The sequence below is a fragment of the Chrysemys picta genome, chromosome 5 (genome assembly GCF_011386835.1).
Source record: "Chrysemys picta bellii isolate R12L10 chromosome 5, ASM1138683v2, whole genome shotgun sequence".
Classification (NCBI taxonomy): domain Eukaryota; kingdom Metazoa; phylum Chordata; order Testudines; family Emydidae; genus Chrysemys; species Chrysemys picta.
The window spans coordinates 48530913-48540837 of record NC_088795.1 but is presented as its reverse complement, the minus strand read 5'-3'; positions in this window follow the sequence as shown (position 1 = coordinate 48540837).

The window sequence follows — 9925 nt, the reverse complement described above, 5'->3', positions numbered from 1 at the left end:
GCTCAAATATTGCTATGTATCAGGATATGTTCTCTAGCTCATATTACAGACCCTTCTTAACTGTGAGAGTAATATCTGGCCAATAGTTAAATGGATACTATCAACTACTGTGTTTGGGCCAAAAATGTAGGTTGTGCAAAACAAAACAAAACAAAACAAAAACCATCAGCTGTGGGGTAGAGACAGTCAGGAATCAAGCATATGCTTAAATGATTTCCTGGACCAGGGCCTTATTTATTGTGTAGGAGCCACACATATTGCTATCTTTAATCTTTGTGGAACCATTTCATTTTCATCAGTATGTGATCCATCAGTATAGATCCAAGATTGTGTGTCCCTGATTTTCTAGTCTCAGGCTCCAGATTACACAAAAAAATGCAACCAAGAATGAGTGTGACAACCTTGACCTAAGTAAGACAGTGAAATCATTGTATTTTAAAATATTGTTTAAAGATTAACAGTGTCCTTTATGTAAATCAGATATTTGTTCTCTGAAGCTAAGTTCAGGGCTCTTTTGGGGCACTTATCCTAATTAGTTGTCTAGACATCTCTTTCTTGTTTAAATACACTTTCCAGTTCAGAAGGGGAAAATAATGCGTTGGATCATTATCCCCTTGATAAATGAATTCAAAGCAGCTGTTTTCCAGAAAGAAGCCCATGACGCAAAGGTGTGTTATAGTGCACTCTGCCTTCTGCTCCCTAAGTCCTTTTATTTTCTGAATTTTTTTGTTGTTCCCAGGAAAAATTCCAACCCATTAGTTAATTCAAACACACCCTTTGTTTACCTGTTCTTCCCTGCACTCATTAAAAATATATTTTGATTCTACTCAAATAATAACAAATAATCAACCTCAACTCATATCTAAGAGCAAAGATAGAAATAGGTGACATATAGAACAAGTCCTGGCCATATCTCTTTAGGGAACTTATATCTCTGTAGTGTCTTAGTGCACTGATTTACATTGACATCCATTAATGGAAATGGTAGCCTTTCTCATGATCTACTGCATGATACTTTAAAAAAAATCCTTCAGTATCCAAAAAAGGTACACTTCCTTGAACTGAAATCCTGCCTCTCCACCACCACTACTGTAATGAAAAGGGGAGAGGCTGTAAGAGAGTCATTTACAGAACCGATACCGGTAGTTAAAAAGAGATGAAACAGCAGAGAGGGATCTCCTTGCACTATCCAAGAGGCAGTGTGGGGATGCTGCTTACTCAAGTTGGAAGAGAAGTGGGAGGTCCTCCCTTGCTTGGCTCTGTTCTGTGTTTGTGCTAAGAAGTCTTGTTCCATGGAGTTTCTCCACAGCAGCATGGAGATAAGGGCTGTGTGTGAAGTGGTAGGTGGGCAACTGAGTTGCCAAAAACTTGTGTATAGAGAGTATAGAGTAAACCCTGGGTCCTAGTACTACTCTGGCTTCAGGTTTTAAGACAGAATTTTGTCTGGGTCAGCTCATGTGGTTATCCCCTGAAAAACATCTTTTCTTACTTAGCCATTAGAGAATTCAGTTTTTTAGACATTCTGAGGCAGAGCCTTGGTTGAGACAGGGGATGAGACCTACTGGAGTGAAACAGACCTAGGCCAGATTCTCCAGTTGTCTCAGGTCTCTGAGACACCTTATGCCTGTGACATAAGTTTAGGTCACTCCTGTGCAGCTCTAACTTGCTATAGGACCATGTTGCTGTAAATCAGGCTACCTCTACTCCTATCACTATACCCTATCTGACTTCTGATTCAACAGAGTGGAGACGCTAAGCCCACAGAGTATCATTTCCCAAAAAAATCAGCTTCATGTCACTAAACACACTTAATGAATATCCTTTACAAACAAAAATAAATAAAGATGTCTCTCTTTACTCTTTTTAAAGAGAACAGATCCTAGGTATATCATGATACCTGGTATACAATGGGAATTTGTCTTCTTTTATTTATCCAAAATAACCCACAGATTTTAACGTATTAATTCTTGTGTTCAGCAGTAACCAATCTGTTGATTTATAGTATCAAGGCAGACAATTGGCCTGCCTTTTTTTTTTTTTTCTATGTTAGACAGCCTGGAATACCATCTGGTACTGGGATTCTTATCCTTTAAACTAGATGTGTAATTCAAGTATACAATACAGTTTTGTACTTCTGTCTTTTTACACTGAACAGCTGTTGGGTAAAAAAAAATACTCCAACAGGGTTGTTTTAAGTATGTTATCTATTAAATATCAATGAAGTTATGCTTGTTTAGCACCATTATCAAAGATGAGATTTTTCTCCAAGTTATCACACTCTGGGAAATAAACAATCTGTAGCATATTTGATGGCATCCAAACCAAGGTGTGGAATTTCATTAGGCTCTTGGGTGTCTCTAACGTTTTCATTTATCAAAGCTTACAAAACAGGATGATTCAATCTCTCAAAATGGGAAGTTTCTGTATTTAAAAGTGAGAGAAATACTCAAAAAAAATAGTAGAAAAGATGCTGCCTATTTGGAATGCTGGAAATTATCACTCCATTAATGTTTAAATTGATATAAGTAAGGAGCGGATTTCCCCCCCACACACACTAGTTATAGTTGAATTGAATTGTTATCTCAGTGGACTATTTAAACCCAGAGATCCTCTACAAACAGATATGCAGTTGTGTCCCTATCTACCCCCCTCTTCACCTGACAATTGTTTCATTTGAAAACATCTTTTGGTACAGCAGGTGTTTGGTATAAGAAGAAATAAACATTTTGAATGGAACAAAAAATACTGGAGTTTAGATGGCCTTGTGTAAACTACACTACAGTACTTTAAGCCTTGATAGGTTATGAGAAGCTCCATCATTGAGAGACCTAGTATAAACACATTACTGATATGCTGAATAATAATTTTAATATGGATATATGTTTAATTTTACTATATTAAGTGCTTGCTTCCAGAGAAAATACATAAAGGAATAATGCATTGTAGAAAAGAATGACTCATTTTTTAGATGTGTATGAATCTTCTGGGTTAATATCTCTGGTTTGCTGGAAAACATGGTCCACACCATCCTGTACTTCCTACAGAAAGACCACAGGTCCATCTCTTTGCAGAGTTATTTCCCTATTTTTTCAGAGGGAGGTGTTGGGAGTTGCTCCCACAAAAAAGGCCACAGGGCCAGTCTGCAAACTTGAAAGATCTCCAGGGATACCCCATGCTTGGGCTATTCATATGTCCCTGACACTACGGCTCCATTTAGCAAAACTAACAGGGTCCTCCCTGGCTGCAACTGCTTCTAGTATTCCTAGGAAGGGGAGGCCTTATAGAAAAAATGAGGCAGTGTTGGACTGTATTATATTTTTGCCAGATCTGTGCAGGCCAGTGGAAGGATGATATGTATCCCCTTGGCATCACAGCTGAGTTGCACATTCCTCCCCATACCCTACCTTCTTTCCAGCTTATCTAGGTACTTATATGGCCCTGTGATGGGGTGTTCACCTCACACTTGCCCTGAAAGGGTTAATGCAGATTGATAATGGGGCTTATTAACCCAACAAGCCACAGCTGAGGGGAATCAGGTAGCAAAATAATTGCCTGGCTGAGTGAGGGAGCACAGCTGAGGAGGAACCAACTTGGCTGGATTTATAAAGATAGGAAAGCACACACAGTGGTGCTGCTGGGAAAGTCTGTATTTACTCCTTGAGAGGAGGGTTTGGCAGATGTAGAGACAGGTACTTTGTGAGAGGAGAGAGTTGGGAGGCTGGCAACCCCAGAAAGTATAGCATACTAGATGGTAAGGAAAGGGTTTGGGGAAAGGCAGTAAGGTCTAGAAGGGAACAGATCTTGGCTGCTGACTACAGGATCCCTGAGCTGGAACCTGGAATAGTGGGTGGACCCATGGTTCCCTGGCCAGCCATTGAGGGAGTGGCACCATGTGGCAGTGAATGGGGAGACTGCCTAAGATTTCTGGGGAAAGACTTTAAAGGACTACCCTAGAAGGGGAAAACACAGATAGTAACCTTGTAAGAGGGTTGAACTATGAAGAGGTGGCAAGCAGCTTGTGGAGTGAGAGAGGGGCTGCAGTCCTAGAGAGGGAGGTAGAGAGATGGCATGCAATCATGTGTCAACCTTGTGTGCTATTCCCCAGAGTGACTAGGAGAAGGTGCTATCCTAGAGGTCAGTGGAGCACCCCCTTCACCATAATAGCTGAGTGCCTCAATCTCTTAAATGTATTTCTTCTCACAACGCACTGTGAGATAGGCAAGTGCTAGTATCCCCATTTTATAGATGGGGGAACCGAGGCATAAAGGAGCTAAACAATTTGTCCAAGGTCACACTGGAAGACTGGAGTGAAGCACCAAATTGAATCTGACTCTCCTGAGGCTAACCCTTTAACCACTTTCCCTTTCCTCATACCCATAATCCCAGACCTGTAGGATTAGTTCTAAATGAGTTAGAAAATTAAAATAAATTAATTCTATATCTCACACTAAAACACGTTGTTTATTGTTTGTATTACAATGGCACCCTGGAACCTTGGCAATTGTGTTGGAACCAAACAAACACAGAGTAAAAGCTAGTTATGTACCTGAAAGAGCTTAAGGCTGAGATTTTTTTTCAAAGTAGACTAAAAGAGTTATTAAGCACTCATATCTGACTGAATGTCAATGAATGTTGGACAGCTAACTTAATCCCTTAGGATTCTTTGAAAATCCCTTCCTAAAATCAAGATAAAACAGCTAGGTCAACAATCTGATGGGGGACCTGCAGGAAGGACTGCATAAGAATAAAGTGAACATATTTTGTGTAGACTAGTTGTAGACAAACCTATACATGGCTAGAAATTCACATTTATGGATTTGATTTCAGTGTTTAGGCACATTTGAGTGTATAGAGTATGAGTTATCTTCTCATTTGCACTGATACAATGGTCCAGTCCTGCACCTTTGAAGGCAATGGGAGTTTTGCTATTGATTTCAGTTAGAGCAAAGTCTGGACCCACATGAGTAACTCCATTAAGGAGCTGCACAAAACCTGTATGAGAGGGAAAACAGATGTCACATCATTAATGGGGTGCCACAGTAGAGGCAACAAACATTCTCCTTGACTTCAGTTTTAACATACCCTAAGGAAAACTGCATCTCACAGAAGGTGCACAGAATGCAAGCTATACTAATAACACCATAATATTGTCTAGTAAATATGTATTCATTCTTTAAGGAGAAATGTGATTCTCTCTCTGTCGGAGCTGAGGCATAGGCAGCCAGGTCTTGTGATTGGAGCAGGAGTCAGAGTCGGGAGTCAAGCCAAGGGTCAGAGCCAGATTTAGAGTCCAGGGAAAGGCTCAGGAACAGCTCATGAAAGTAGGAACTAGGGTTCAGGAGTCAGGAGTTCAGGAGTCTACATTGGGCCCTACCAAGAAGGTAGGGCCCAATGTAGAGCCCAGTTGTACAGACAACTTCCCATGCTTCACTTTGTGTTTAAATAGGTGGCCCTGACCAATCAGACTTCACAATGTTCCTCCAGTCAGGTCCAAGAAGGGGTTCCTGATATAATTTCAGGTTTCATGGTCTCTCCTGCTCAGCTAGTAGAAGCTGGTAGGTGAGAGCAGGGAGGTGATAGTCTGCTAAAACCCAGCAGACCCAGGTTTGAGACCTTCAGGATCATGGCACATGCAAGGTGACCTCTTTCTGCCACTCTCATATATAACTAAGCAATAGAATTGCTCATTGGAACCCTTTAAAAAGTGAGTTTAGCAATTGCAGGACTTCATTCTAGAAGACCCTGAACTCTGTTTCCCTATCACAGAGCCTTCAGAAGTAAATTTTATCTGAGTACAAACAATCAGTGGAAGTTACATCTGCACTGAATTTTCACTTCTTTTCAGTATTATATGTTGGCACTTTGTAATGAATTATTAGTCATTTCCCTGAAAATACTATAACTAAATTACAATTAGCAATATGAAGGCAGCAGGGGTGTTTGCTGAGAGCCACTCTAGCTAAGAAAGAAGGCAGTTCTTTGCAGCCAACCAGGATATTAAGAAGTCAAGTTCCAGCAGTGGCTTTTAGGCTTTGTCTACACTACGACATTTTGTTGTCAAAAACTGTTTTTTGACGAAAACCAGGGGAGGTATGCACACTACACCTCTACTTGTGGTGGCAAAGCTCTGCTCTTTTGCCGACAAAACAAAACCACATCAACGAGGCCTATAAAGCTTTTTGCGGCAAAGTTAAAGCGATGAAGCGTCAGTGTAGACACTGCTGTTTGTTTTGTCTACATAATTGGCTTCCACCAATATCCCACAATGCCTGCCGTGACAACTCTGCTAACTGTTTTGAGCTCTGCTGCCATGTAGGCATGTGCCCCTCTCCTTTCAAAGCTCTGGGATGTATCTGACAGCTGAGCAAGCTGCTCCATTTGGGGAACAAAGAGCAAACCATTAGCATGGAATGCTCCTATTCTGCCCTGCACTGGGAACACAGTGGCAGGGAGACTGCTGTTGCAGGGAGCTGGGTGGCAGGGGTGGAGGCTGCTATGCTACTTTGACATTCCTCAGAATAGAGAGCTCACAGAGCTGCTCAGGATGCTGTTTCAGGCAGGTAAGGAGGCTGTGGGAGAACTTGGAGGGAATCACTGAACCATAGGCATGAAGGCAGAGCGGGCTGCTTTGGGAGAGACCGCTGTGCTGAGCAGAGGCGGGGGGGGGGGGGGGCTGATGTGAGGGGGATGTCCCCCTCCAGCTGCCTCAGGATAGGTCGGTCAGCCTGCTGTCTCCCCCGCCTCAGACATGCCACTCTCCTCTCCCTCCCCCACAACACTTCAGTTGAAAAAGTAGCTCACAATCTAGGATGCTCCTGGAATGATGGTATTGAGAAACCTGCATCATGTGATGCTGAACCTGCCTCATGAGGCACTGCAAACGCTTTCCAAAACACCCCGCAGCCAGTTGCACAGTGGAATAGCTACCACAGTGGACTGCTCTCTGTGTCAATGCAAGGGCTGTTAGTGTGGATGCACTCTGCTGACACAAAGAGCTAGCGTGGACATGCAGCAGTGGTATTAAAGTGCTTTAATTAAAGCGGTATAACTTTTGCTGACAAAACTTTGTAACGTAGACAAAGCTTTAGTGTGCCTGTTCTGAAACAAAGCACAGAGCACAACTCATACACTCTTGGAATTTCCTCAGCCTATCCTGCACTAACCCCATTCCTGCAAGGTTTATGGCTAAAATAAGTTGGACTTCCTGCTCCTCTAAAGTACTAAATATTTCTTCTTAACTGAGAACGGAAAGGAGGGGGAGGGAGGATGGGTTTTGCTTCCAAAAAACAGAGGCTTGCTTAGACGCTAATATTCTGACTGTCCATATCCCTGGTGGTGCTGTGATGAAAGGTTCCCCACATGTCAGCAGAGCAGCATTCTTCATTTCCTTCTTGCAGGAAGTGAAGCAAGCTCTGAGAACAAACAAAAACACTCTCATCTGGGCTTTGCTAGTGACAAAGATGGGGTATCAGGAAAAAATTGGCAAGATGTTAAATATAGAAAAACAGGAGTCCCAGGGTTTAGAGCATAGCACCACCTCTGTCAGGATTAACTCTCAAGTGGAGCTTTTAACCACCTGTAACGTTAGTGGAAGGGACAATGCACTGACGGTGCCTGTTTCCCCATCTCTTCCCTTTTCTATTCCAGTTCAATCATTCAACTAGACAGGAGCACCCATTTGGTCAAAACGGAAGGGACAAAGAAGTACATCTACATGCTCCCTGGTTCTGAGGGGAAAATTTGCTTTCATTTTCTTTCTCAGCAGAGTGGGGGCAGTGTCTCACTCAGACACAATGGGTGTTTTCTAGACAAGGGTTTTATGTGTTTAACAGCAGGTCAGGAATTAGGTGATCAGCTGGAGAATATCATTAAGACAAACCCAAATAGCCTGGGTATAATAAACAACAAATCTTTAAATCCAGAGGACCCCATTAACTGTTCAATGTTGCTTTAAAAGTATTAAGGCCTAACATAAACAAAGACTGTATATTTTAGATGTAAGATATTCAAGAGTATTAGGCACAATGCCAACATAAGAACCTACCATGTGTTAAAGATTATCCTGCATTTGTCACATTTAGACCACCTGCCTTTTCCCAAGTAGCCTGAATGTTATGGTGGCTAATTGTAAAGTCAACATAATAAGAAGACTACAATTGTGTGGAGGACAGAAGCTCCATTTTACAAAGGATCTTGAGATTTAGAAATTTGGCTTTGTTAAAAAAATGGACAAACAAACAATTTCTGTGAAGGAATTTTTTAAAAATGTTTTGTTTCAGAATGTTCTGATGTTTACTTTATATAATACAAAATAAAAAAGGAAAACAAAATCATTTGTAAATGAAAACTTTTTTAAAAAAAAAATGTCAAAATGGGTCATTTTGATATTGTCAAACTTTTTTTTAAAACTATTCTTGTCAAAATAGAGGTGATTTTTGTGATGTTTCAGTTTTGACAGACTAATGTATTCTGATAGAATATGGTTTTATAAGAGTTCCTCCTACTAGTGCTAATCAAGGTAACATAAAACCTCAATATCTAGCAGACTAAAATATTTACAAACATATCAACCTGAAATAAAACACAAACAATAAAATACCTAATTTTCTCCCATCATAACTTTATTTGTGGTATGTAAATAATCCAGTATCATTTCCAGCTCCATGTTTTCACTAATAGATTGACTGCAATTTCTACAAGCATTGCAGTACAGTTTTAAAAGACAACTGAAACCTTCTGATAAACAGGCTTCAGATGATGAAGGGAGCTGGTTTACCAGCTCAGAAAATATTACATTAATGTGCTCAAACTCCTAATTTTGACTAGTTCCAAAAGACTGGCTGGCTTTACCAAGGATGTGTTCCGGCTTAACACCCAGGAAAGCAGTGAAGAGGAGAATTACATTCAGTGTCAAGACTGGCAGCTTTTTAAAAGGGATACTTTCGGGGTCTTGACAATGTTGTAGTGAAGCTATAGGAAGTATAGGTGCAGGCAGCATAAACCTGGGGGCACAATTACACTTTTTGATTAATCCATAGTGTGGTTATATGATGGTTTACAGTGTTGTATTACGTATTTGTGCATTATTTCAAGCAAACATCCATTTCTTTATTAGCTTGATTTTTGGTTGTCTTACTGTAAGCCATGCTGGCTTAGTGTGGCACTCTGTCCTCCTCTAATGGTGGCTAGGCCAGGTATAGATAGATGACCCTGCTGCACAATTGGTTGATGGATACATCTCTTAGTTCAGGCACTCAGGCAGTAAAGGCTCATTAATTAACATCAAGAGGTCCCAGGTTGGATCCTTGCTCTGGATGACTCACACAGGGTGTTGGTTCTCCATTACCTTGTGGCCATGTTCAAGTTCAAAAGTTTGTTTATGCTTCATGGCATAACCAAACCTCTAACTCAGGGGTCAGCAACGTTCGGCACGCGGCCAGGGTAAGCACCCTAGCGGGCCGGGCCAGTTTATTTACCTGCTGATGCGGCAGGTTCGGCCGATCGCGGCCCCCACTCGCCACGGTTCGCCGTCCTGGGCCAATGGGGGTGGCAGGAAGCAGCACGGACCGAGGGATGTGCTGGCCTCATCTTCCCGCTGCACCCATTGGCCCAGGATGGCGAACCGCAGCGAGTGGGGGGCCGCGATCAGCCGAACCTGCCGCATCAGCAGGTAAATAAATTGGGCCAGCCTGCTAGGCTGCTTACCCTGGCGAGCCGTGTGCCGAACGTTGCCGACCCCTGACCTAACTGATAAGACTTTCTAAAAAAAACATTCCCTGTGGGCAGATTATTCCATAACTGCCTACTGCCAGGCTTTCTGAACCTTCCTCTGAAGCCTCTGGTATTGGCCACTGCCACAGGAAGGATACTGGAGTGGCTATACCTGTGGCTTATATAGCAGTTCTTGTTTTCATAGGTAATGGAT